The following is a 27,218-nucleotide window of genomic DNA, read 5'->3' on the forward strand; positions in this document are numbered from 1 at the left end:
TTTGTAGAATGAATTTGAAGTGAGTGAATATAATTATTATATGTATGGTATAAATTTCATATATTTTAAAAGGAGCTTGATTAGTATCGTATGTTGGCGTGGCAGGATGAAAAGCACAAAAAATCGTAGTTCCTTAATGTAAATACTAGAATCATAATTTGAAAACTCCTCGCACAAAATGAGAAATACTGCAATATTCTCACATTCTTGACACTTAACAGGAAAGACCATACACTTCTTAAAGTACACTTATTGGTGACAGATCAAACTTAACCGATCGAGAAATGGATTACTCATTTCACAGTTTGAATATCATTTAAAAGTTATTGCTTTCTGTAGGTTTACATATTACTAAAAAGGTGGATGTCACTTAAGCCCGAAAGGCTGGCCTATAAAGTTTTTATCCTCTTATACTTAATAACAAAAATATAGTATATCTGCCTCTTTCTAGTATTCTAGAATATTAATTACATAATCTATAACTACCGACGTTAGATAGATCCTTTGGACCAGCAACGAAATACCTAGAGATCCCAAAACTTGGCATCTGGGCTCGATTCCAATTTTAATTAAATTTTAAATCCAAATCTCCAAATTATTGTTGAGCATTTTCAGATGATCAATGATTCAATGATCTCTCGGACCGAGTTTTGGCCAATAAGAAATCATATAAAAATCGACCAATATTAATAGAGGTAGAATCACGAATTATATATGCATATACAAGTATGTCAATATTTAGGTGAACAAAACTTAACGCTTCAGCGATAAAGAGTTATGGGGCTCTATTCAGAGAAAATGTTTTCCTTTAGATTCCGAATAAGAAACATTCGGATACGTGCTCTCGAAGTCTGCTGAAACGCTTTCTTATTAATTTAGTGCATGCTGCAGCAAAAGCGTGCCAAAAGCAATAGCAGCATCCCATCCTCATCGAGAAGCAAACATGGCCAATAGTCCGGTTGGTCGGGGTGGTCCGACCTGTTCAAGAACCTACGAAGACAGCGTCATGCAACAAATACGCCACAGCTTCAACACAAACGGCTGCAAGGGCGAAAGCGTACGCTATCGCATCTGCAATATTCAGCCATATCCGGAGCAGCAAGGCTATCGTCCGTATCAGCGTGCCGCCTATAATGACATGCCCTATGATGGCACACTCTACCTGTGGACGCCACACTACGATTATATGGAGCCATGCGCGTTGACATGCAGGTGAGTGTGCTAATGCAATAAAAAATATTTATATGTAGTATATGCTACTCACATGCTCTAATCGTGCAACAAACATTTACGGTGGGCGTCGCCATTCGGCGGTAAGTGCATCAGCCTGAATCCTCCATTCTTGTCCGATTTTGTGTGTAGTAACGGTTCTTCCTTCTCTTTGCTTTGCATCGGAATTGAATGTCAGTTACTGAAAATTTATGATTACGTGTGGCACGCGACATTCGTGCAAATGTGTAAGGTATTGGTCTGGTCTGGTTTAAGCGTACACAATTCACCGCATCCACAAAAGCTTACCCAATTTATGGCTCTGACATGAACCGAGATGCACTTTGTTAAAGTATGCGGGAAAAAAATAGTTCGGTTTCAGTGACGCTCGCGTCTATTCTTGTGCGTTGACCTTTAGGGCCGGTTTCGGGTTTCCGTTATTATTTGAAGCAGTTTGTACAAGTATACCAACATGTTTAGGAAATATGTATGAATAACAAAGTTTGATTAATAAATTGAGTAAGAAAGTAAAAAATGCATGCACATCAGAAAAATTTATAATAATGTGATGAGGAGCTTGACCCACCTAGAGTTTTTAGTTTACTTTTTTATATAATTTTCGTTTAGTGTGAGAGAGTATTTAAATACCGGGTAGACCTACCGAGTAGATATACAATCGAAGTCGGGATCGAATCGAATCAATACTTCCTTTAGCCCCCATTTACCTCATATAACGATTTTTCGACTTCCGGGTGACGTTGTGTTGCATATATTGGCCAACACTTGAGTTATATCAATGAAAATTACAAAACTTTTACCAGTGTATCTTTGTGCCTAAAATAAATAAAGTTTTGCAAGGACATGACCTAACCTCATCAGGATTTTTGAACATCCGGCTGACTTTACTCCATATGATTGGTGATTGTATGTAAGGTAAGGTGGCTTCCGATCTTCTTGTTGGCGTTTTACACCTTAAAGTAGTCCCTTGGCTTTGAATCTTGCAAGTTTCAGGTGTATTAAATGTTCGGTTGCACTCGAACTTAGCACTTTCTTACTTGTTTTATTGAATATTTGTGCGGTTGCTCCATGTAAGAATTTTGTTGACTAAAGTTACGAACATTAAAAGAATTTTATTGTTGATGGTACTCGAATTTTTATTTCGATTTATACTCTTATTTATCAGCTTCTTCTATATTTACTTTATTTTTTATACCTCTATAGACATTCCGTTTATGCCTCGGAAACGTATTCGCTCTTCGGGTTGAATAGTCCAGACATACGAACTGACTGAAAGAAGGCTAGCAAGGCACGTAAACTAGTTCGTATACGTTCGTAGATAAACAAATAAATCATTCGCAACCACAAAAGTCCCATTTCTCGAATGTGTCTGACAGTCAACATTACGTACAATACCACGTGGATAACTACATACCTCCATATATGCCTGTGCTTTTGGAATGTCTTTCGATTGACAGTAAACAGTTTCTTTGCGTTTCGTATTTACTGCTACATACATAATCTCTACGCGCTTCTATTATAAGCGTAACGAGACATGTAAATAAAAGTATTGTTTTATTTTTAGTTTCCAACTTCAGTAAAAAAACTCTCTAAATTAATATTTAATTTTTATAAAAATATATTTGCCGACCAAAACTGACAATATAAGCAATTTTGGCAAATACAACAGTATCTTTTTAATATATTTGATTCAACCAAAGGTTTCCGACTCAGATATATTCGTTGCATTGCAATAATCGGAATTGAAATTTTTTTTATTTACATAGTAAATGAATCAATGATATGACTAATTCACTCAAACTTCTGTGACCGTTTTTATTTATGTTTGATTTTATTTTTTCATTATCTATTACAAATTTAAACTAACCTATCTTCGCATTGTGTTCAAAATTATTAACCTCATTTATTTTAGTTCTTTGGATGATGGTATCTGACTATTAGGAGCTCAATTTAAGTCATTGCAGGAAACTGTCACTGCCAATTGCTTGTCGTTTTCGCCACCACAACTTTGTTTTCAATACAAATTTACTTAGCTGAAAATATAAATTTCAATGAATTGAAAAGTTACGAAATGTGTTGGAGACCCAAATTTCTGTAAGCAATCTTTTAACCACTTACTTCTCCGAACTTAAGTGTCTAGCAAGAATTGTTTACGTTGCTTTATGTATGGAAGATTTGTCTTCTTTAATAATAATAATTCACGCTTTTAATTGAAAGTGGTTGATTTGCTAGTAAACGCTCCCATTCACACTTTCACGCATATTCCTAAGGATGTCCGGAGAGCAGACGCTAAAAGCCGAGTCCAGCACGTTTTCTAATTTAAGCAAAACAACACAGTCTAAGCACTACCACCACCAAAAACATAAACGTTATGGTACATAGAAAACAGGTACAACACATTCATACGTACGCCTGTAACATTTAACAGCTTGAAACAACAGGCTCAGTCAATCAATCGTTAAATGTGCCAAAAAGACGACGTTTACGAAAATGTCATGACAATAACGTGAATAAGCAGACAAACAATTTTGAATGTGTCACAATATTTCGACTACATTCAATCAGTTACTAGTAACAATAATTTTGGCAAACAGACTTACTGGTTTTGGTGACATACTTGTGTAGTATTTCACCCATTTTTAACAATCATTGTGTTGTTTACAGTGTTAGTGAATCAAAGCAGAAAGAAAACCTTTTAGGTAATACATTTACTCAAACTGAGTTTTGACTTCTCGAATGACACTCTAATGTGACACGCTCAATTCATTCACTGGAAGTGGAAATCATATACCTCCGAACATCAATTCAAGACTCGTGTGCCAAAGTTCTGTTTGTAATTCATCCGACGCACATCCACCTATTTTCCTACATATACTCGTGCATTGATTGCCCACCTGCTGATAAAAGAACGTAAACAAGTTTTGCATGTTAAATTTATTTCGTTTTCACTTTTATTTGATTCTTATCTGTACTTGTGGCCCTCACTTGGCAGTCCACATATTCGCAATTCCTATGTAGCTACTTAAATTCGTGCTTCTTATGACACGTAGTCGATTTGTTTCGAGTACCAAATAACTGTGAAATATCGGGTTTCGCTCCACTTGTATTCGGCTACGTTTTATGTATGGTTTCACGGTTGGAGAACATCTTTCAGGCGGTTTGTTAAGTGCTTAACATATGCAGTATGTAGTAGTAGGTTGTCTTTTCGGTATGCTTACAGGTAAGGTTTATGTGGCGTATGGACAAATGGTTATTTAAGTGTTGAAGTTGTAATTTGTCACGTATTTTTGTTTTGGGTAGTCTCCATATCTGCAATGTAATCGTATAGAAGTGAATAAATCGACAATACCTGTTTTTAATATCAATATATTTACCCACACATGTTATTAAATCGTAAAACAGGATACTAAGCAGATACCTACGTATGACAAGAATTTCTATTTATACATTTAAAATTAGCTAGAGAGGAATGCAACGTCAGTTCAAAAAAAGTTTAAGGCCCTCGCGCTTATGCCACTTATCATCACTTTGTTAATACTTCTGCAAAATTACGATGTGTGATTTCATTCGAAACACAAGATTTCACACAATAATTGAGGTATGAGAAACTTCTACAAAGAAATAAAAAAAATAAAATTTATTGGTTAGAGTTTGCGCGTGCAGTTTAATGGAGCGGTCCAAGTCAAATTTGATCGACGAACTGTGTGTGATATATGTACGACGGCATAGATTAGTTCAGCGAATTAAGTGGTAGTGCTGGTTTGGTCACGTTGCTCGAATGGACGAAAACACTCTAGCTCAGAAAGTATTCGACGCAGTACCCGCCGGGGGGAAGCAGAGGAAGAGGAAGACCATTGGAGGGATTTTTCGACTTCTCACTTTAGCTCGCCTTCAAACCGATGTTCTTAGGCTACCCAGAGGATACTTGGTCAAAGACCGGCAGTCGTGATCTGCAATTATTAACAAAGAATACTGGCAGATCGTTAGAAACAAGTGTTTATCGATCGTAAGCCGTCTGCAAATGAATAGTTGACTCCATTATAAAGAAACTCAATCATTTTTCTTGTCAAAACATACAATTTATTTAGACGCCACGTGCAAACATTATAGCTCTCAGTGGTAAAATACTATAAATGTCTTTAAAAGATGTTCTTAGACAAACGCCTCAACACAGCCAAACAGTTCTCAGTATTGACCATTTGTCCCTCCGGAACAAATTCATAATGCCCCAAACCACGAATATCGAAAAAAACAGTGTGTATCAGCTCGATTTTTGAATGGCTTTGGCGTGGCTTTTATGGTTTCGGCTCGTTTTTTACCATACATCCCGATGATTGTTGATGAGTCAAAAGTCTGATAGGCAGTTTAATGCTCTCTATGAAAGTGGAATCGGAATTATAAATTTGTTCACTTCAAATTTTCAAAAAAGTGGTATTATTCTATCTTTTTTAATTTCAGTTCGTCTGAGTACTCCACCAATCCAAAATATTTTATATACATAAATTCCATATATTAGTCGGATCAATCTTCATAAAATATCTTGAAAGTTCATCGCAACATTAAATTAAAATTCCTGCAAGGGAGGATAGAAACTTACGGGGTTACAGGCGTTTACTGAATAGTTTAGAATATTGTCCTAAATTTTCAAGTTGATCCGAGTGATAATTTCGGAGTTACAGCCTTGAAAACTGGTGCGCCCGTGGCTAGCTATGCTAAGCGCGCCGTCCTTAAACGCGTTTTTCTCTAAACTGTATTTTTAAAATCGATTGTCCACATTTCTCGAGAATCGCATGTTCTTTATTCAATTTTACACATATCTTTGAGATAGCATTCTTAAAGACTTAGATGAATAACTTTTTTTCAATTTTACCCGGGGAAGCCCATTAAGGGGCTATACATACATATGTATGCTGCAAATATCTAAGCCACATCATTTTAGAGAAAATATTATTAAGTATGTAAGTATATTGTGGTTAGATGAAAGTATAAATCAACTAAAAATCAAGTTAAACTAATTTTTCTCAAATATTGTTCATTAATTTAGAAACTTTTATTTGTTTTTCTAACATTTTTTGTTTCGACAAACATTTTGCTTCTGGTAACTCTACTCACATCTTTTATTACATGATTTTTGCTATCTTCTGAAAACTTATTTTACAATCGTTAAGAGAATAGCTCACATAAAAATTTCTTCACTTAAACTCTAAATAGATATACTTTCATCAATTTTTTTGGAAACTCTATTTTCAGAAACAATTTGCAGTTTAATTCATAAATTTTCATCTTAGGGTTATATTATTTTTGTTTGTACTAATTCACAATTATATCAGTCATTCCACTCGCCCTTAGTCACTGTGCTTGATCGGCTTTGAAATCAGCAGACAATCTCCTTAGCTGCTTGAGATTTCACATATCCGGCAGTTGGAGTAGACCGATTCCTACGCGATAATAAACTGTTCTACTGTTACACATTTTTATTATTTCAGAGATATTTGCCAGTTTATTTGCTGCTGAAAGCAAGCGTGACGGAGAAGAGACTTTTTGTCGCGTCGCAGTGTCGCCACCAAGTCTTGGTGTTTCAATGTGGTTACGAACTCGGCAGTTGACACTAGCATTTTACTTTTATGCGACAAATGTTTTTTATTTCATAAAATGTTTGGCAACCTAAATAATTTGTTGGCATCATTTGTTCGTACACTTTGTTTAAGAGACATGAAATTATTCAAAGAAATAACAAAAACAAGCGAGCGCACATCGTTTAAACAAAACTCAACGGGTGCTTTAAGCTACAAAGAAGTCTACTTGATACTTTATAAGGATGACGGAATAGAGTATGTGTTTGCTTATTTGGATGAGAGCATTTGCCATTGGTTTTTGCTTCTATTGTTGTTTGAAGACTTTGCAGTAAAATATATTATGAGCCACTTTATAATGATTAACCTGGATTACTGGAAAGAAAAATAGTATTTTTGATTGACGATCAAATTGAAAGATAAAAAAAAGGAAAAATACTTAAATCAGAAAATGTTCTATCTTCAGGATACAACGCTTATGATTATGATATGTGTGCATCTGTCGTTATGTACAGTAGATTAGTATTAAGATATGCATACATGGATCAGGATAAGGAAAATCTATAAATAAATGGGTACTGGGCAACCAGATCTGAGTACTTCTTGTAAAGTCAACCTTAACGCATTTTGATTTTATCAAAAGTGTTTTCGGTTTTTCATTTGACTTTCATTCAATTCATGTGACACATACTTTCCACGCTTTTGGATATTTCCCATAGCTTCCAAATGGTCTGAAATTGTTTGTTGTCAACATTTAACATGGCTGTCATTTGTTTTTGATTCAAAGTATCATCTTCAACTTTTTCCACGTTATTAATTTCTCACTTCACAATCATTATCTCTGAACCGTCGAAACGATCAATTGCATGTTGGTTCTGATAGAGCAAGATCATCGTAAGCCGTATACAAGTATTCGATACGACTCTACACCATTTTCCTTTCACGGGGTATTTTGGTTTAGAAATTCGAAAAAATCGATTTTTTTGTTTGCATATTTTTATAGTATAACCCTTCAAGAAAATGTTCCTAAGAGGACTTTGCGAAATTCAAATTATTTATACATTATAGTATCGCAATACGAAGAGCTTTTTTTTTTTTAAATTCCGAACCACAAAAAAAAAACACGGAAAATACGAAACTGTTTTTTCAAACCTCCACCATTTTGTAATAATTGTTTTTTTTTTTTTCAAAAACGTTTCGTAGTGCGATAACTACACTTTTACTCTTCACGGATTTCGCAAAACTTCGCCGAACTCCACTTTTTAAAATTTAATTTTTTTTCTTATATTTTTTATGTTTTGTAGTCTTAGAATATCAATAAAAACCATGTACAAAAAATGGATAGTCAAAAAAAATTTTTGGTTTTTTTTTATCGCGTCAAAAAAAATACCTAAAACTCGGGCTTCGAAACCAGATTACCCCCTTAAACGGAAAAAGTTAATGTTTACCGTAAATCATCAATTTTCGGTACAAAATTTAAAATTTTTAACACAAATATTTCCAAACCATTCAAAGATGAAATGTAATTTTTTTGATACTATTTTGGGATCACTTTGTATGTTTTGTTTTTATTATGGATCTTATGCTAAGAACTATCATGTGTAACATTTTTTATATCATTATATTTAATTCTTGAGCGTCCGCTTCACACAACTAAGACAATATTAATCCATTAAAAACTAGGTTGCCTTCTTGTCGAGAAGGCTGTAATTTTGTAGCCTTTAAAATGGCAAAAACCAGGCAAATACAAACATACATGCATTCACCTACATACAAAGCTCACTCTTTCATATACGAGTATAATAGTATTTTCCTTTTACGAGTATGTCCACAAGTGCACTCTGCAACATATCCTTTTCAGCAACTGCAAGAAAACGCAATAGATGTGCATATATACAGTATGTGTGTGATCTGTATTTGTATTTCATATTTGCTGACTTACCTTGTTTCTTTAGTTCTCAATCCCTATACAATGCGTTCAAGGCGATTGACTGCAAATCAAATAACGCTTCGTCCGCTTTGTCGCGTTTCGTCACCTGCTAACCCGCTGTCACATCACTACACTTTACTTCGCTTCGCTTCATTCGAACCCACTCGTTTCTAATACCACAGTCGAGCTTTATGTCTTCTATATTACTCATATACGCTTGCCCTTTTTTCTAGCCGTTAGTATAGATGCTCGATTTTTGTACTTATATTTCGAATATACAAAAGGGAATTTAAATATATAAATGGCAAAAAAGACATCAGAACGCAGACTTTAGTACTGTGTTGAGAATGAAATAATGAAATTGAAATTTTTGTCGAATGAATTGAGGGAAGTTTTGATGTAATTTTGCCACTTTAGGATGAAGTGAGGCCTTACAGAAATTTTGCTGTTATTTACCACAAAATATTGACTGCGCAAAAATTTGGATGACTCAGAAGCAACACGAAATGTTTAGCCTTAACGGGTTATATACAGTCAAAATTTTCAAAACGCCAATTTTCTCTTAATTTCCTAATGTATATATTTAAGAAAACATAGATATATAAAATTTCCTATCGTTTCGGGGAATATTTTCGACGGCGTTTCAAAGCTCTTCGAAATGCATTCCAAACTTGAAACGCGTGTTTCTCAAAATTGTGTTTTCGTTTTTGACACGAGCTGCTTAAATATATTTTTTAGTAATTAATATAATTTTTTTTTAATCAATAAATATTTTGATAGTACGAAATTTAAGAAAAAATCGATTTTTTTTAGAAACCGCTATTTTGTCAAAAACAGTTATTTTGCTTATTCCTCCAATTAATTGCTAGACTTAACATTACTTAAGGGAAATCAGATGATCCTGTTCAGAGACATAGTCACCGCAAAAGTTGAGAAATACGATAATTCTGCTCAAATTTTTGGACAAATAAATTGAAAAGTTTTCTCAGAAAAAAATTGAATAATTTGCTTTAATTCGGCCTTATAACAGTACATAACCCCTTAAAATGACAAACATAATTTAAAACATGATGCCATATTAGTAATTTTCCAAGAGAAAATTATGAGTAAATGTTTCTAAGCATTTCAGTTGCTATGTATGTGTTTCTATCTTCATGCTTTTCTGAGAGGCTTTTGCATCAGCATCAGCCAACTCTTTCAGATTTTTACTAGTTTAAATGTTTTTCGTAAAATGTATAATATTATTGGAAATATTTTAAAGTCTGATCACTCTTTTTCATTTTCGTCTAATCAATCCAAACTTTATTGAGATCCCACTGTAATCTTCACTGTTGCAGTGGACCATATACATATATTATTCACACGCCCAAATTATAAGCTCGGATTTTCCACCTCTTACACCGTTATCGATGTGGTGCTGAGAAACTATTAACTTTTTTTTTCTGTAATGACTGAGTTTTCGTTTGGTTTGTTAAAAGTATTTTCTCCTGCCTATTTCGAATGTTCGTAAAAAGTTGGCGACGTTTTTGACGATCCTTATAATATCGTTTAATAGGTTTGCTGTGTCCGTTATTATTAGTTCAAGAAACATTTATTGGACAACTTGATCTTTAAGGTCTAAACGTGAAAGATCTAAGGCTTGTTTAAAGGTTATTTGCCGGTCACGCCGATGAGATGTAGATGAAATATATATAATATACATATGTATGGTGAATCCTGACTATCCGTTTTATAAGAATTTTTACTACTTGTACAAAGAAGGGCTTAAGGGCTTAATTATTTTAAAAATATTACACTTTACGCATATCTCCTGCTTCAGCTTCCAAAACATTCGCAGTGAGCAGCAAGGTGCTCAAGACAACACCCGGCATTCCAAAAACGATTAGGCACAGAATGTGAACAGCAATACCATACACACATTTACACATATCATTCATATACGTAAGTGTAGGCATCCCAAAATTAGAAGCGCACCAACAAACAACTTCAGCTTATAACTGAAAAACGAACGAGTACAAGTTTTCCCAAGCTGGGTAAACGACTGTCCAGTGTAGTTCTAATGCAAAGAAGTGTTTACATTAAAAAAAAATCTGAGATGCACTTGTGTTGTCTCCTTTAGCTGCTTGTGGTTCTATGTGCTGAGCCCCAACGCGCACCTATTTTCTCTGCGTGGAGAAATGTTCCGTTTTGCGGTTACTTATTGGAATGCATTAGATTTACAGATAGTTATTGTGGACAACAATGTTTCAACTTTTCCTCCCCGTTTGCGCTTCTCTCGCGACAAAGCTCCGAAGAGTGCCTTGCTGTTACAGAACTGCCGCGCTGCCATAGCTCAATGCTAGATTGCTTTCCTAATAAGATTTTGTCAATCTAATTATTCTGCTTAAGTGTACAGCGTGCCGGCAAGTTAACGCGCATCCTTTTCATGTGAGCGGCGTCTTGCGCAATCTCGTTTACGATGACAACAAATATTACACAAGTTTAACGTTGTTCAAATATGAAACTATAAATGCTTTTCTATTTCGACTTGCGTTGTGTTTGGATATGCAATTGGTTTTCTAGATTCTGCTTTATTCTAATATTTCTTCTATGACTCTCAGCTGTTTTTTGTTTTGCTTTTCTGTTCTCATTTCAAATTAATGCAATTTTCCTACATTTAGAGTAAAATAAATTCTTATTTTCAACAATAAAAATTACATTTTCAGCTTTCGATATTTATATTTGTAACCTTCTTCAAAAGTCGATTGTAATTTTCAGTTGCATACTAATACAAAAAACTGCCAAAAAGTGTTCACAAATTTTAGCTCGCACTTATTACATATCTTGTTTTTATTATCTCTCTCGTACTTTTCGGCATCGCTTAGCAGTGACAATTAGTACCGCAGCTCGGCGAAGGTGACGGTGGCTCGCTGAAATCCACAGCGCCATTAATGCTGACAGTCGTGAAAATGTTCAACTGGCATTCCTATACTTCTAGGCACTTCCCAACAATTTGCAGGCGAGCTGATCCAACGTGAAAAGGTCGATTTGGAAAATGGCTACAGAGAAATTAAATGAAAATACAGGCAAGCAGTCGTGCGAGTAGATTGTGAAAATGTTACCGCGTTTGGAACAGAGAATTGCAGTCAGTTGATAGGCGTACTGTTGGTTCGTGTGCGGCTGTATTTTCGCTTAACCAACTGTATGACCAGGCATTACTTTTCTTCTCTCCGCTAAACTATCTTTGCTTTTGTTTCCGTTTGACAGTGTAGCGGTCAACGTAAAAAGAAAAAAGTAAAAACCAAGCAAACGGAATGTCAGCGACCAGTGCCTGGTTGTTCTTGCTTCTGGTAATTATTTTCCTAGTTACTATTTCTGGTAAACTAACTTCCTTGTTGCAGATATTTGTTTGTCGTTTATTTAATTGTTGTAAGTTTGTCTGTTAGTTGGTTCGTTCAACTCGTTTGTTGTTATTATTGTATATAAAGTTTGTCACGAAGTTTGTAAAACCCAGAAGGAATCGTCGGAGACCCTATAAAGTATATATATAAATGATCAGTATCTAGAGCTGAGTCGATTTAACCATGTACGTCTGTCCGTCCTTCCGTCTGTCTGTATATATACTGAGGGGCTAGGCAGTTTTTAAGATATCGTTTTGAAATTTTCTAAACGGTATTTTCTCTTCAAGAAGCTCCTCATTTGTCAGAATTGCCGATATCGGGCCACTATAGCATATAGCTGCCATATAAACCGAACGATCGGAATCAAGGGCTTGTATGGAAAACTTTCGCATTTGACGTGGTATCTTCAAGAAATGCGACATGGATTACTGCTTAAGGTAATAATATAACCTCCGAAAAAATTGTTCAGATAGGATTACTACAGCATATAGCTTCCATATAAACTGAACACATAGTTACTAAAAGCAATGCACCTGTGAAGGGTATATAAGCTTCGGTGCTGCCGAAGTTAACGTTTTCTCTTGTTTTCTCTTTCTAAAAGCCATTTCCATTTTCTACTCATTTTTTTTATCATTATTAATAATTTTGATTTTCAAACTCTTTTGAATATCTACTTTATTTATTATATTTTTTTAAACTCGCTCCTTTTATGAAATTAATTTTCTACATAATTCTACATAACAATTATTTTATTTTATTTTCTGGTCACTTAAGTTAGACACTTATTTTTTAAAAGAAAACTTATTTCACGCACTCACTCCCACATACAAGATAAACAATCATTCGCTTTACATATAACCACTGAACAAAATTTCTACACAAGAAAATTGAAATGGAAATGAAAGTTAATATTTGAAAAATGTGCAAATGAAAGAAAAAGACAAAAATTAAAAAAAAACACGGAAAACTAAATCTGGGCAGAATATTTAAAAAGGACAAGGATGATATTTGCTCGCCAGTTAGCAAATAGTAGCATAGCCATAGGCGCATGGTGCTTTTCAAACAATCGCTGCTACAAGAATGTCAATTATGCAATTGCTAGGTTAGTTGGCAATGTTGCTTATAGTGGATGGGGTTGGCGGTTCGTTGGCATCTCGCACAGCACAACAATAATAACAAACGATGTAAATAACAACCACGGCAAAATGCTTCGAGAATGAATGCACAGAATGCAAATAATAAATAGTAAACAAAGAGAAAAAATTTTATAAAAAGGAAAAACAAAAACTACATATTGTCACTATTATAAGCAATTTTTCAAACGCTTTGCTTTTATGTTTTGTTTTTCTTTTTTTATTTTCATTTTTCATTTTTTTAAATAATAAATACATATGATCGTTTGGATGTTGTTGTCTGTCATATAATATATGGTATGGACGGCCACAACTGTAAAACACACACTCAACTGAAATGATTTCCAAATACAATATGCAGACGCTTACAAAACTTCTTTCATAGGTAAACTCACTTGATTTTCTATAACTTTTTTTGGTATAAATATGTTTAAAAGAAATACACAAATATTCATATATGTCACAGATACTGACAACTACAAAAACGGCCAACGCAGCATTAAAATTTAATTAGTTTAAGCGTTGCTGTACCTTTTTGAATCTGAACACTAAAAACGAACTTTATGAAGTTACACATACAACATGGTGTTCCATATAGGATTGTTCCTTTGTTCTTTGGTGCGTATACGCCGTGCATGGCAGTATTTTATATATCAGATGTTGTCATTGTTCCTGCCTCTCTGCACCATATAGCAGGACGGGAATAATGAGTGACCTATAGAGTTTAATTTTATTCGTCATGAGGCACTTTCTTCTCAATAGCCTACTCAGTCCGAAGTAGCACCTGTTTGCAAGAGTTATTCTGCGTTGGATTTTGAGGCTGACATTGTTGTTGCTGTTAATGCTGGTTCCAAGATAAACGAAATTATCTACGACTTCGAAGTTATGATTGTCAACTATGACGTAGGAGCCTGGTCGCGAGTGCGACGACTGTTTGTTTGATTACAAGAGATATTTCGTACAATTGTTTCGTTGTTTTGAGGTTTTCACAATTAAAAATTTGTTCAGTTCATTTGTGAAAATATTAAAAATGTTTTTGAAAACCTTGAATATATTTCAAAAGTTAACCTCACCTTAATTTTGCTAGTTTATTTAAAAAGTTATTCAAAGTATGCTGAAACCCGCTAAAATATATGCCTTGATTCTTAAACTGTCGCCACTTACACAGACAAATTCTCAGAATTTGTCAATCAAAGGATGCCAAGTTTTCTTCACATACTAATCGTACTGCTTCTGACCATCAAAGATTTCTATGGAAACAAAGAGTAACATTTGAAATATCTCCATCTGTTGTCAGAGAAAATACGTGAGTACACACGTCCACAAATATCTCGTTTGACGCGGTAGTGCGTGCCCTTGCAAGCCTACCGCGAACAATATGCGCTTGCCAATCCGCCGAAGAAAACAAATATACTTATGTGCAGCACAATCACTTCCAACTAGACAATCGTGTATTATCTTGGCTTGTACGCCTCACATAGACCCATAATCCTAGTTTTCATGTTGCTTTTCAATGACTCGCTCTACTACACTAGCTTTGTACTCTCAACACTCCCCTTAATGCCGCCGCGCCAATGCAATTATAGTGGAGAATTACATTGCTTTTGCAGCACAAAACACTAAATTTAGTTGTAACGCAGCCAAATGGTGCGCAGCGGTAGAAGTGTGGGGTTTTCTAATGGCGTCCGCATGCTCATGCATTGGTGGCTCATGAGTGTAAACGAAACAGGAAAAAAGTTGAGCATAAAATTTTAGGCGAAATTTCGTTGCAACGGTGCAATTGGGTTAAACTTTGTTGTTTGTTCGACTGAATGCGTTCGCAAGATATCAGCGGATAATTGAAATAATACATTAATTTTAATAAACAGGCATATATTTCAAATTTCAGCTGACATTATAATCGCCACAGGATATGCGAAATGTTATTTTTGACACGAATTGCGTGTCTGACCGACTATTAAAGTATTTTTTTAAAGCAATATGGTAATTGAGGTTGATGAAAATAAAAGCTACTAATATTTATTATTTTGAGTTAAATAGGTCCATCTACTATGAAAATGCAATTTTATAATTTTTTATATTATTATTATGGTTGCATTGTAATCGACAAAAACTGATAAATAACAATAATATACTACTTTGAGCAAAAAATACTAAGGCTTTGTTCATAATTATAATTCTTAAATTATTCTTCTAAAGCCATATTCTTCCTCAGAGTAATCCACTTGGCCCCAATTGATTTGTGCCAACGCTTTTTCAAATCTTCGAAACTTTTGTTAAAGTCAATTTCCGGAAAGACCTTCAATGTGCTTAGCGATTCAAGTTTAATCTTTTCAATTGACTCAACACGGTTTCTCCCGTTTCGTTTGAGTTTGCTGAATAACCAGAAGTTACAAGCAGCTAAATCAGGCGAATACGGTGGTTGCGACTCGATATTGGTTGTAAATAAAACGAAAACATCAGGACTCAGAAATTTCGAGTACACCACACCTCGACAATCGAAGAAAACTGTCAACACAACCTTGCTTTTTGACCAGATATCAGGCAGTTTTTTCGGCCTCAGCTCACTTTGCCGCGATATTCGGCCGAATGGTCGCCTTTTTCCTCGCCGAAAGCATAGACCAAAGACTCAATAATAATACGTTTCGTGACATCCTGATAGCCAGAAAGCGTTGTGTATCTTGTAATTAATTACAAAAATGAACTTAACTAAAAATCTTAATTTTCATAGAAAAAATTATATAACAAATTGTATGGTATAATTTAATCAATATATAATTAAAATTAATTTTTAAAGAATATCCAAGACAGACAATAGCACGCAGATATTAATTTACATTCTATATATACCTTTTATTTAATTGTTATGTTGTGCCAAAATATTTTCACAACACAACCTTGATTATGCTAAGAAAACTGAAAAATATACCATTTTATTGTATTTTTTAGTGAAAGCGGGAAAGCTGTGTTTCATTATTTGTATCAATGTTACCGTGTAATTAATAAAAACATATCAAATCATTGTAAATCAAAAATATTTATTAATTTATTTTTCAAATGAGTCAAAAGTTCAATATCACACAGCAAAAGTCAATTAAAAAAAGAACAAACGCTAAATTCGGCAGCACCAAAGCAAATATACCCTTCACAGGCGCATTTCTTTTAGTAACTATGTGTTCAGTTTATATGGTGGCTATATGCTATAGTAATTCGATCAGAATAATTTTTACGGAGATTACATTGTTAACTTACAAAATAATTTATACCAAATTTCGTGAATATACATATCTTGTCAAATGCAAAAGTTTTCGATACAAGAACTTTATGCCGATCGTTCAGTTTGTATGGCAGCCATATGTTATAGTGTTCCGATATCGGCAGTTCCGACAAATGCGCAGCTTCTAGAAGAGAAAATGACGTTTGCAAAATTTCAGAACGATATCTTAAAAACTGAGGGACTAGTTCGTATATATACGGACAGACGGACGGACAGACAGACAGACGAACATGGCTAAATCGACTCAGCTCAACATACTGATAATTTACATATATACTTTTTAGGGGCTCCTACGCTTTCTTCTGGGTGTTACAAACTTCGTGACAAACTTAATATACCCTGTTCAGGGTATAAAAATATAATTTGAACTTAAATTTTTCTGGCAAGACCATGTGACAAAAAATATATATTGCTAACGGTAAAGCTAAAGTTGATAATTATTGCGCAGAGTTAAAATTATATGTTGCAGAAATGTTTTATAGTGTACTTTTATAGAAAAACTTAAAAAGTTTTCGAGGCAAAATCGTACGCAAAGCCCTACACTACTTCCTCTGAAATAATAAGGCAAAATATTCATACTTAATTGAAAGAGAGAATAAGTAAATATTAATCAATTTGCACACAAAATAAGTGATATATTTAATGCATTTCTACATATATACAAATAGAAAGCTGAAGCATTGTTGGTTTCATCGACGTAAAAATGAATATCCATGCAAAAAACAAGGACGCAATGAAAAACGATTTATGTTTTTATATACGAATGTACAAGGCACACACAAAAACATATATGTAGTATGTAAATGTCCTTTCAACTCTGCGCTTTCCGCAATTGCATGCACATATCTATGTACTTTCAACTGCCGCGAGCAACCAGCGAAGGCCCCTTAAAACTGCACACAAACAAACAAACAAATAAGAGCATATCTCTGCGTCTGTAGGCAACTGTGTTAGTTCAGTATATACTCGTATATTCACTACTTTCTCAGTTGAGCATTTATGCTACTCACATTCTCATATGCCCCATATATTCATGCAGTTAGCAAGATAATTGAGGGCCTTGCGGCTACTTTGGCTTACAATGAGCAGCAGTCAAGCTCCATGCACACATGGAGTGGAGTTAATCTGCCACTGCAATTATGTTTCAGTGTACATATGTGTTACGCGTTTGTATTGGCTAAGTACGCAACGCGAAATTTATGACAGCCATGCGGCAAGCAATTTTTGTAGCAATTCAACGCAACTGTGCCATTTCATCTAGCGCTCTATTTCCAGTTTTATTTACCATTGGCTAAGCAGTTTGCATGCTTAACACTGAGCATTTGCATAATCGATTGTGGGCGTTTTATTGTTGTTGAATCATGACAATATTTATTGCAGCAAACATAGTTTGGTTTTGGGAGTTGACCTTTCCCCATGCATTCCACTTTTTTACTGGCTTTCTTGTAACGGGTGATTCAAGAAAAGTTACTTTTTTTGACAGATCTCGCGTGAGTCGTGTCAAGTTCTCACGCTATTTTTGTTCAGTATGGTTTGGTATTCCATCATGGAGAGACTTTCACCTGAATAACGTTTACATACCGTTCTACTTTATTACGAGAATCCACGTTCTGTAAAGAATGTGTTTTGAGCGCTTCGTTCAACTCATCGTCAACATAATCGACCTATTGAGCACACTATTCGCAACACCATCCCCATTCAGCACGCACTGAAGCAAATATAGCTGAGACTGTTCATGAAGACCGTGGAGAATCGATTAGGCGCCGTTCGCAGCAACTAGAACGGACGTTTAAAACGACTTGGCGCATTTTATGTCCGCATCTTAAATTGAAAGTTTACAAGAACAAGAGTTTGGCGCAGTATATGGGTCTGTGGAATCACCGGTTTATATTTCTTCAAAAGTTATGCCCGTGAGAACGTAACTTTCAATGGCGAATGTTATCAAAAGACTGCAACGTCACGTGAGATGGTTCGGAAAGTGAAGAAGCGACTTGAGTGAAATCCACTACGAAGTGCCAGTCACATGGCTAAAGAACTGAAAATATCCGACCGCAGCATCCGACGCATATTGAAAAATGATCTCAAGGTCAAGCCTTACAAATTCCAAAAGGCCCATGATCTCACACCGAAGCAGCAACAAGTAAGACTTGAGAGAGCGATGCAGTTGCTTCGCTTGGCCGAAAGCGGTGAAATTCCGAACATTGTGTTTTCTGACGAAAAAAAATTTCCAACTGAGCAATTCGTAAACTCGCAATACGATAGGGTTTACTTCATACGAGAATCTAAGTCAGCGGTTTGGGCCGCTGTCACCGCAGATGGGCGCTCTCCAATTGTTTACTACATCCAGCCTGGCGTCAAAGTAAATGCGACATATTGTCATGAAAGTGTTCTGGAGGCTGCTTTGAAGCCGAGGCCAAACGAACATTTCAGTCGCAAACCATGGACGTTTCAGCAAGACTCAGCACCGTCTCACAAAGCGCGAGTGAACCAAGAATGGCTGAAAAGCAACGTTCCGAACTTCGTTACGATCACACAATGGCCTTCGAATTCACCAGATGCGAATCCAATGGATTATTCTTTCGGGGCCATTTTGAAGCGCAAGGTCCGAAGTAAAAAATACACCAGAGATGTTGAGGAAAGCCATTGTCCGTGAGTGGGCCAAAATACCGGCAAGTCACATTCGGGCAGCTTGCGATTCGTTTTTTGACCGTCTCAAGGCGTCCAAAAAATAATTTTCCAAACTGAATTTATGGCTTTTTTAATTGTTTACATTTCAAGTGCCGGACCCTGTAGTAATGGTTACCGAGGCAACTATGTATTACCCACAAATGAAGTTTGCGGAAAAGTGTTTTCGGGGAAGTCGAGTATGTGTATTAAGGAGCGGAGATTTCATTGTTAGACACGTTATTGTCTTAATATAGTTCTAATCAATGTGGAAAATACAGAAATTGTTGAAGGTATCAACTAGGTGGAAGAGTCAATGTTGAAACAATTTTGCATGACGATAAATTAGTTAATTTCCTGAATACATTAGAGTGCATATTAGGGTGTGTCATTCTGAGTCAACCTTTTTTTCAACTGAAAAACAGGCTAACAACTTTCGAAAATGTGAAAAAGAAAGTCACTCAAAAGATGAGCTCATAATATTAATATTAAGAGGTGCCTATTTCAAATTTTCGAATGTCAAGAATCGATTCATAATCGACTTCGACTACTGAAGATCGATTCCGAAAAATCGAATATTTGACGAGAAAACTCGATTTTCGACTAGAATCGGAATCGAGTTTACCATCCCTACTGGCAGCCATCGCGTGCACGTAGAATATCCTCCGCACAATAACCACCACAAAAAAAATGATTCTTTTTCCATGTAATTTATATGGAAAACAGAAAATTTGAAATAGGCACCTCTTAATATTAATATTAAGAGCTCATCTTTTGAGTGACTTTTTTCACATTTTCGAAAGTTTTTAGCCTGTTTTTCAGTTGAAAAAAAAAGGTTGCCTCAGAATGACACACCCTAGTGTATATACTCACAAAAGTTTAAGATGTACCTTTTTGCTGCGAGCTTTTAGTTAAAAATTATATATTATTTCTATGAAATATAAGCCATAAAAATGAAATATCTAAATATTTCCACCCAAATCATTATTAAATCATTCTAAAGCGACTATGTTTTTAAACTTCAGAATGTAGGAAACTTTTTTTTGTTTTACAGCGTTTGTTGCCAAAGACATACAGTATAGACAACTCCAAAAGCAGGAAAGCTGAGTTAACATTATAAGAAACTAGCTTTACGTATAGTTTGCCACTTGTCATAACTGTCGCAGCATCAGCGTCGCCAATATACGAATAGCCGCAAGTTAAGTCAATTAGTTTATTAACTTCCAAAAGCATATTGAGAAGGATGTAGTCATGTGTAGAAGTTCACGCAAGTGAGGAAAGTTCTCTGATCGCCATTCACTTGGGAGTGGCCAGAAACGATTTTTTTACACATGGCTCAAGCAGCTCACGACTTCCGGTCTTTGACCAAGTATCCTCTGGGTAGCCTAAGAACATCCTTTTGACGGTGAGCTAAAGTGAGAAGGCGAAACAGAAGAAAAGCATAACCGTCAAAGTTTAGGCGAAAACTTAATTGTCGATCCATATACATATACGTGTATATGCGATCAACAGGAGTAACCGCCGACCATTAACCAATTAACAATCACAAACGCGCTATCAACACCAAGCGGGTTACCAGTTGCACACAATGTGGGTGTTTCTTTTTGTTGTCCTTGTTTACTTGCTTGGCAATATGCATCATAATTGGTTGCTCGACGAGGCATGTGTGTGGTTGTATCCGTTTCCTCACTTTCTAGCATATTTGTTTCGAGTGTGAATTCGTCGATGAGCTTTGGCTTCAACAAGTATTTATGAGATGCCTAGAATTTCGCTGAAATCAGAAAAACACTTTGGCGGTGGTTTAATCACTGCAGAAATATTTAATTGGTGTAAAAGCTATTACAAGTATAAATAAATTAAATGCGATATTACAATTGCAGATGCCTAAATATACTACATATATTTGTAAATATTTGTCTGTACTATCTTGACATAGAAAATTTTTTTTAAATTATCATTTGGTTTGGTCGAAAAGTTATAGATGGGTGCTGTTTATAGTGACTACTTAATATAATTAATAATAACCCTTAACGTTTAAGACATTTTGCGTGTAAAATGCTCAATATATAAAAAAAGAATCAGAAACTCCCTTTTAATGGCAAATTAAAGGAAAAAACGTCAAATGGCAAATGCAAAGTAGTGCGAAGGCATAAATTAAATATAAGAAACATACAGTTCTTCTTATGTGTGCGTACACTGTTGGCAGTCAGCATTGCTTTTACTTATCTGCCTACTTATCTTTCAAATTATATATTTAGCAATTGAAGCGTGCCAACATACATACGTAAAATGCCAATAGCAGCAACAGTGACGGTAGCTATGGCTTCAACGTCATCGTCAGTTTCAGCCAGTTGCGTAACGCTTGGGATGCATTGGGATGTTTATGCTGATGCAGGCAATGAAGTTTATACATATTTTTACAATATAAGCGTGTTTGTATACATCTCTATTTATTTGCATACATTCGCTTGATTCATATAAGCTATTATCACGGATACTCATTTGAATTTGCAATTTCCAATTATGCGCATTTTTGGCTTGAATTATATTTAACTATAATATTTTGAAATTTTAAATCAGAATTTTTGGAGTAAACAGCTATGGAGTTGATCCCTGGAATTTCTGATGTATGAAAAATGTAGAGCGTAGGTACAGGTATCAAATCCGTCTCGACTTGCAATGCATGCCGAAGACGTCTCTTCTCTCTGAGCTTCTTCGCAACCTCATTGAACCAGAGGTGTCTATCCAATTTGTGCACAATCTGTATGGTTCTAGCTTCTGGCATACTAAATGGGTAGCATTTTGTATGTTCCTGATAAGGATATCTGCAGCATAATCAAAATCTACTTCAGAGAAAATGGCGATATTGGGATTCACATTTTCTCTTAGCCAGTATTCCAGTACTCAGCTGGTGGTGGTGTTGAACCGTTGCTACTAAATATTCTTTAACAAACACTATTTATTTTCACAAAGCCTTAACGAATAATACCGAAGCAGTTGTTTACTAAATATTTTACATTTGAAGAGGATGAATAATATAAGTAATAGATCTCCTTTGCTCTCATAAGCACAAAAAAATGTTTTTTTTCAATATATTCAAATTTGAGTCGTTAATAGCTTTTAAAAGGTGAGGTCTACGAAAACATGTAAACCTTTTTGAAGAGCATTTGATTTCCTACGACATCCACAAAACGAAAAGTTCTTTAAGCAGCAAAAATTGGATTTTTTTATCCTTTTTTATTAGACATCCAGACATATATACACTTTTCCGTGCGTTTAATTATTGAATTTAATGCGGCGCAACGTACAGCTGGCAACTGTATTACCTCAAAACATAAGTACAAGTATAAGATAGTGCTGGTGTATCTGTGATTCAGCTGTCGGTCCTTAGCAGAAAAAGAAAGATTATGAAGTGATTGCTCATTTTCATTACACAATTGCAGTTAACTTTCACACCAGCCAAAGGGCCAACCAACTGCATCAATAATGGTGTATTATTCCACACTTTTCAAGGCATGTAAGCAACAGACATATGTATGTATATTACGAGTACAAATGCCAATATTGACAATGTTTGGCTCAAATCACACTTACTGAGACATTCACCTGTATTGCAGCTAGTATACGTAGCTCAATTGAAAGTGCCTACCCTAGTAGTAGCTCAATGAATGCATAATTGCTTCACAATATAACTGTAGCAGAATGGCCACAGTGGGTTGCTGCCATTTACATGGTTTTGCGAGCATTCGCAACACTTTTGTTTTTTCACAAATTGCTGCATTCGCTCAGACTGTCGGTAGATCACCTACTCGAGGGAAATCAGCAAGCCAGGTAGTGTCATAATACTGTCTCGACACGTAAACAGTGAATGTGGAAAGGGCTATGGGTATGTAAAAATAAGCTTGCTGCTTTTGGTGAGTTGTTGTATTTGGTGAGTAATCCATTATTAACATATATATTCAGTCCGTAGGTTTTAATATATGTTTGGTGTTTTGGAAGATTTTAGAAATAAATTTACAAAAACTAAAAACACAGGCGGTGCAAAAAAAAATATTAACTTAGGAAATAACGAACACCTTAATAAACATTGACGACCAAATTTGTTGGTCAATATTCAAAAATAACCTTGCTTCGAGGTCATTGTGTGTGCGATAAATTTAGAAAGTTTAGCTAGGAGAAAGGTTGTGATGGATAAGATTAGTTCTAAGTGAGAAGGACATAAAAGTCATAGAAAATTAATTTATATAATGAGAAGGTGGTTTAGGTTTGTTGCAGAGGAGCGAAGATTGCTTTATGAATTCTGTGTACACACACATACATAATAGCGTATGTAGAACGAAAGGGTGATTATAAAAAAAGAAAGTTGACCAATGTGGCTGCTTTGTCAAGTAATCGCCTACAATGCGGCTGACCACAACATATCATAGAAACTTTATAGCTTTACATACACATTCACTGATAAATATGTAAATAGACTATTGGTGATGAAGAGGTGTTGGCGAGTGCTTGTAGAAAACTTTATGTTATGACCATACACCGACACAAACATACCCTAACAGAGACATATTTATAGCTCTTCAAAAATACATAAGTTGCCTCTGCTTTTACAGTGTTACATACATGCCTCCCGTACACTTTACAGCACGACAACTGTATCTTTACTTAGTTTACCACTATTTTGTGCGGAAGTTGCTTGCCATGCCACCAAATAACAAAAAATAAAGAAAAAAGTAATCTTGCAGAGCGTAAGCCGCTCACTTTGCTAATTCAATTTGATATTTTGGTATTTTTCTACAACCACATCATTTTTGGCCTTTACAGAAATTTGGCGATTCGAGACGTCATCACATGCTGTTCGATAAGGGTCTACAATTAGGCATCGATTTGGAAAATTTCGAACAGGACGTGCAGATGCGTCCACAATTCGTTATTGAATATCTGCGGGACCTTGTAGCGTCCGAGGTATTTGCTCCATTATCTGTAGCAGTCACGAAGGACGGCAGCAGCAATGAGTGGCACGAACAGGAAGCAACATACCATGTAAGCGCCATCACTAGTACAACAACAACGTTGGCATAAGATAGAAATGCCGTTGGCGCAACACACGAGGACGACGCACCACATTTACCGCACGCCAGGTGGCAGAAGCGGGGTGAGCCAGAAACAGCCACAGTGGCCACGAGTAACCACGTCACGTACGAAAGGCGCATCAGCGATTGGTCGGAGTGTTCAGAGAAGCGTGGTAATGCGGGCGGCAAAAGTATATGGGTAAGTGTCGCACAATTTCGACTTTAATACATTTAGTTAAGCTTTGCTGTTTATACTACACATAGTGGGTGATCAAGCAATCAAAAATTGAAAGATAGTAAACTGTTTTAAAAATTAAAATAACAAATCAATAATATAAAAAAAGTTACAGAATGATGGAAGTCATCAAAAAAAAAATATTACTTTTTCACATTTTGTGAGGAGGGTTGCCACCTGTTTAAAAATTTGAATATAATAAAACTTTTGTGTGAACAGAATTTTTGCAATATTCAAAGAGTATAAGAAACTTTAAAGTTGAAAATATTGCCAGAAGAGTTGCCACCTGTGTAAAAAGAAAAATGAAAATCAGGGGTAAAAATTAATGTGATTAGAAATTCAAAATATTTAACAATAAAGTTGCGAAAGATATTATCAGTTTCAACTTTTTTGAAATAACGTTGCCACTGTAAAAAAATTTAACTTAACAAAAATTAATAACCTCACTGGATGTTGACAAAAGCATTATACAAATTTGTACGAAAATTCAGGTTTAAAAATATTTTTACAAGAGTTTCCAAAAAAAAAAATTAAGAAAATTTGAAGCTAAAAATCGAAAATGTAAACAAAAACTTCTAAAATTAAAAAACTAACAAAGTTAAAATTTTATGGGGAAGGTTGCCATCTCTTAGAAATTAAATTAAACTAATGTCTTAATTGATTAAAATATCAAATGTTTAAAATATTGGCATCAACATTATTAAAATTCAGTAGACTTGGAAATATAAAAAAAATCCCGAAAACGCGGTAATTATTCCCAAATTGATAATCTGAGGTTTGGGTCAATTTATTTACATTGAACGGAGTTGCTACCAAAGTATCGTTCATGCACATTATGACATTATTTTTTCATTCCCATAGGCGAATAAACAATTGTGCACAAACAATTCGCCACGGCGTATGAGTAACCAACCCACTGTTTGTATTGCAATTTAACCGTCCATTAGTTTTGTGAAATGTTTTGCATATCTGTATGAGTGCGCAACACATTCATATGTTGATATTTTATTAACACAAATATTTAGTTTTATAATATTTTCCACAGCAATGTTTGCCTACGTTTGCGCCATCACACATCTACATACAACGTGTTGGAATCACACATGGCAGCGGACATCGAAAAGGCGGACAATGCGTACTGTGAGGATTATGGACTAAGCGTTCCTGACACGTTTGAAATGTGCGTTCAATAGGAGTGTGTCCTTTACGAGACCGTCGAGAGGACTTTGTGTCAGCGTTCTCGTTGCTTTGTACGCAATACAGTCATACAAAAGCGTGAGGTGAAATGTCGATTTGAGAATGCGTCCCAATAGACGGCAGGCGTGCTATAGTCAGTGGTGCAAGGGGATTGGTCGTGTTGAGCTATGGTCCGAGGTAAGTGCGCCTTCGTGTGAGTGTATACTGCTCTTTTTTGTCATCTCTGACTCGTTTTCAATTTTTCTTACCTATTTATTTTTTTCTCTTTATCTCTTGCTCTTGCATTGCATTGCGAAGTGCGGTCACCAGGGAATTAAATACCATAATATACTGTGTGTTCAGTGTGGTACGCGCCGACCAGCAGCCAACGCTTGTCGCCACCAACCACTTTCCGCAGTTATAAAAGTATACAAGAGTCCGTCATGCTTTGCAAAAGGTGAGCCGAGTATTTTGTTTACATCTTATTATAAAGTAACAATTACGGAATGTTTTTAGATGGAGGCTTGTTGATTTATATATGTGTATAATTTTTTCTCATATTAAGGCTACATCTAAATTAAAATCCTTACCGGAACTAAGATCTGAAATTCACTTAAGTTTATTAGAAGAAAAATACTATTCTCCGAATTTATTTCTCAGCAAGTAAAATAAAAGATCTTTATTGACGCCAGCTAACAAAAGTAAATTTGAAGGTTCCTTCAAGATACCATATATGACAGTTGCAGCCGGTTGCTGGCTTTATAAGGATTATATAGATATATATTTAAATTATTATAACATTATAAGATAATAATGTAATGAATATTTAATTCCAAATTGGCCATTAATTTTTATATATAAATATTTTTCCTCCATTTCTTTAACCATATAGCGAGCATCGTGTTGTAGCAACAGGCGAAAACAGAAGCAGGGCGTGTCTTGCCAAGTTCATATTGAGTTAAATAAAGAATAATAAAACATTAGCAACTCAGCGTAAAACTTTAGAAAGTACTGGAATGAAGTACAAGATCTGGTACTCAACATAAGAATAAATAATGTAGTAAAATAAACATACAATGAGATGCTAATTAATGTACTGATAATTTTAAGCGTTAAGTTGTTTGCTCATAATAAGAACATATATGTTAATGTTGACTTTGGAAATAATGCATTTTTATAAAAAAGAGTTATATTTTGTAATAATTTGTCAGAAATATATAACATAAAAAAAGTTATATTATGTATTAATTTGTCAGAAATGGCCTTTCACTGATTTTATCGGTAAGTATAATATTTTAACAAACCTCGAAAAGAAGACCTTGAAAGTATTTATTGAGTTGAGTTCGTTAAGGTAAAACTTTGGAAGACTACAAAGGAAAAAAGTCAAAATTATGTTTTGCATACTTGCTACGACAGTAAAGAAGATACTTGTCGATAATGCGGTTCTGATATCACATACTGGCATTTGCCTCGTTGGAACAGAATATTGAAATATAAAAAGTGAAATTGATTCGAATTCAAGATTGTCCTAACATTCCAAACACCGCTGAATGC

General features: G+C 35.1%; 1 long non-coding RNA gene across 1 annotated transcript; it reads left to right on the top strand.

Annotated features, from left to right (window-relative positions):
• The first annotated feature begins 455 nt into the window (after positions 1-455).
• On the top strand, positions 456-26,843 carry LOC120781173. Its single transcript, XR_005706019.1, has 5 exons — positions 456-1,212; positions 24,006-24,452; positions 25,534-25,862; positions 25,983-26,121; positions 26,557-26,843. It is a non-coding gene; the product is annotated as an uncharacterized LOC120781173 (long non-coding RNA).
• The last annotated feature ends 375 nt before the right edge of the window (positions 26,844-27,218 follow it).

This window comes from Bactrocera tryoni, unplaced genomic scaffold (assembly GCF_016617805.1).
Source record: "Bactrocera tryoni isolate S06 unplaced genomic scaffold, CSIRO_BtryS06_freeze2 scaffold_461, whole genome shotgun sequence".
In the NCBI taxonomy this organism is placed as follows: domain Eukaryota; kingdom Metazoa; phylum Arthropoda; class Insecta; order Diptera; family Tephritidae; genus Bactrocera; species Bactrocera tryoni.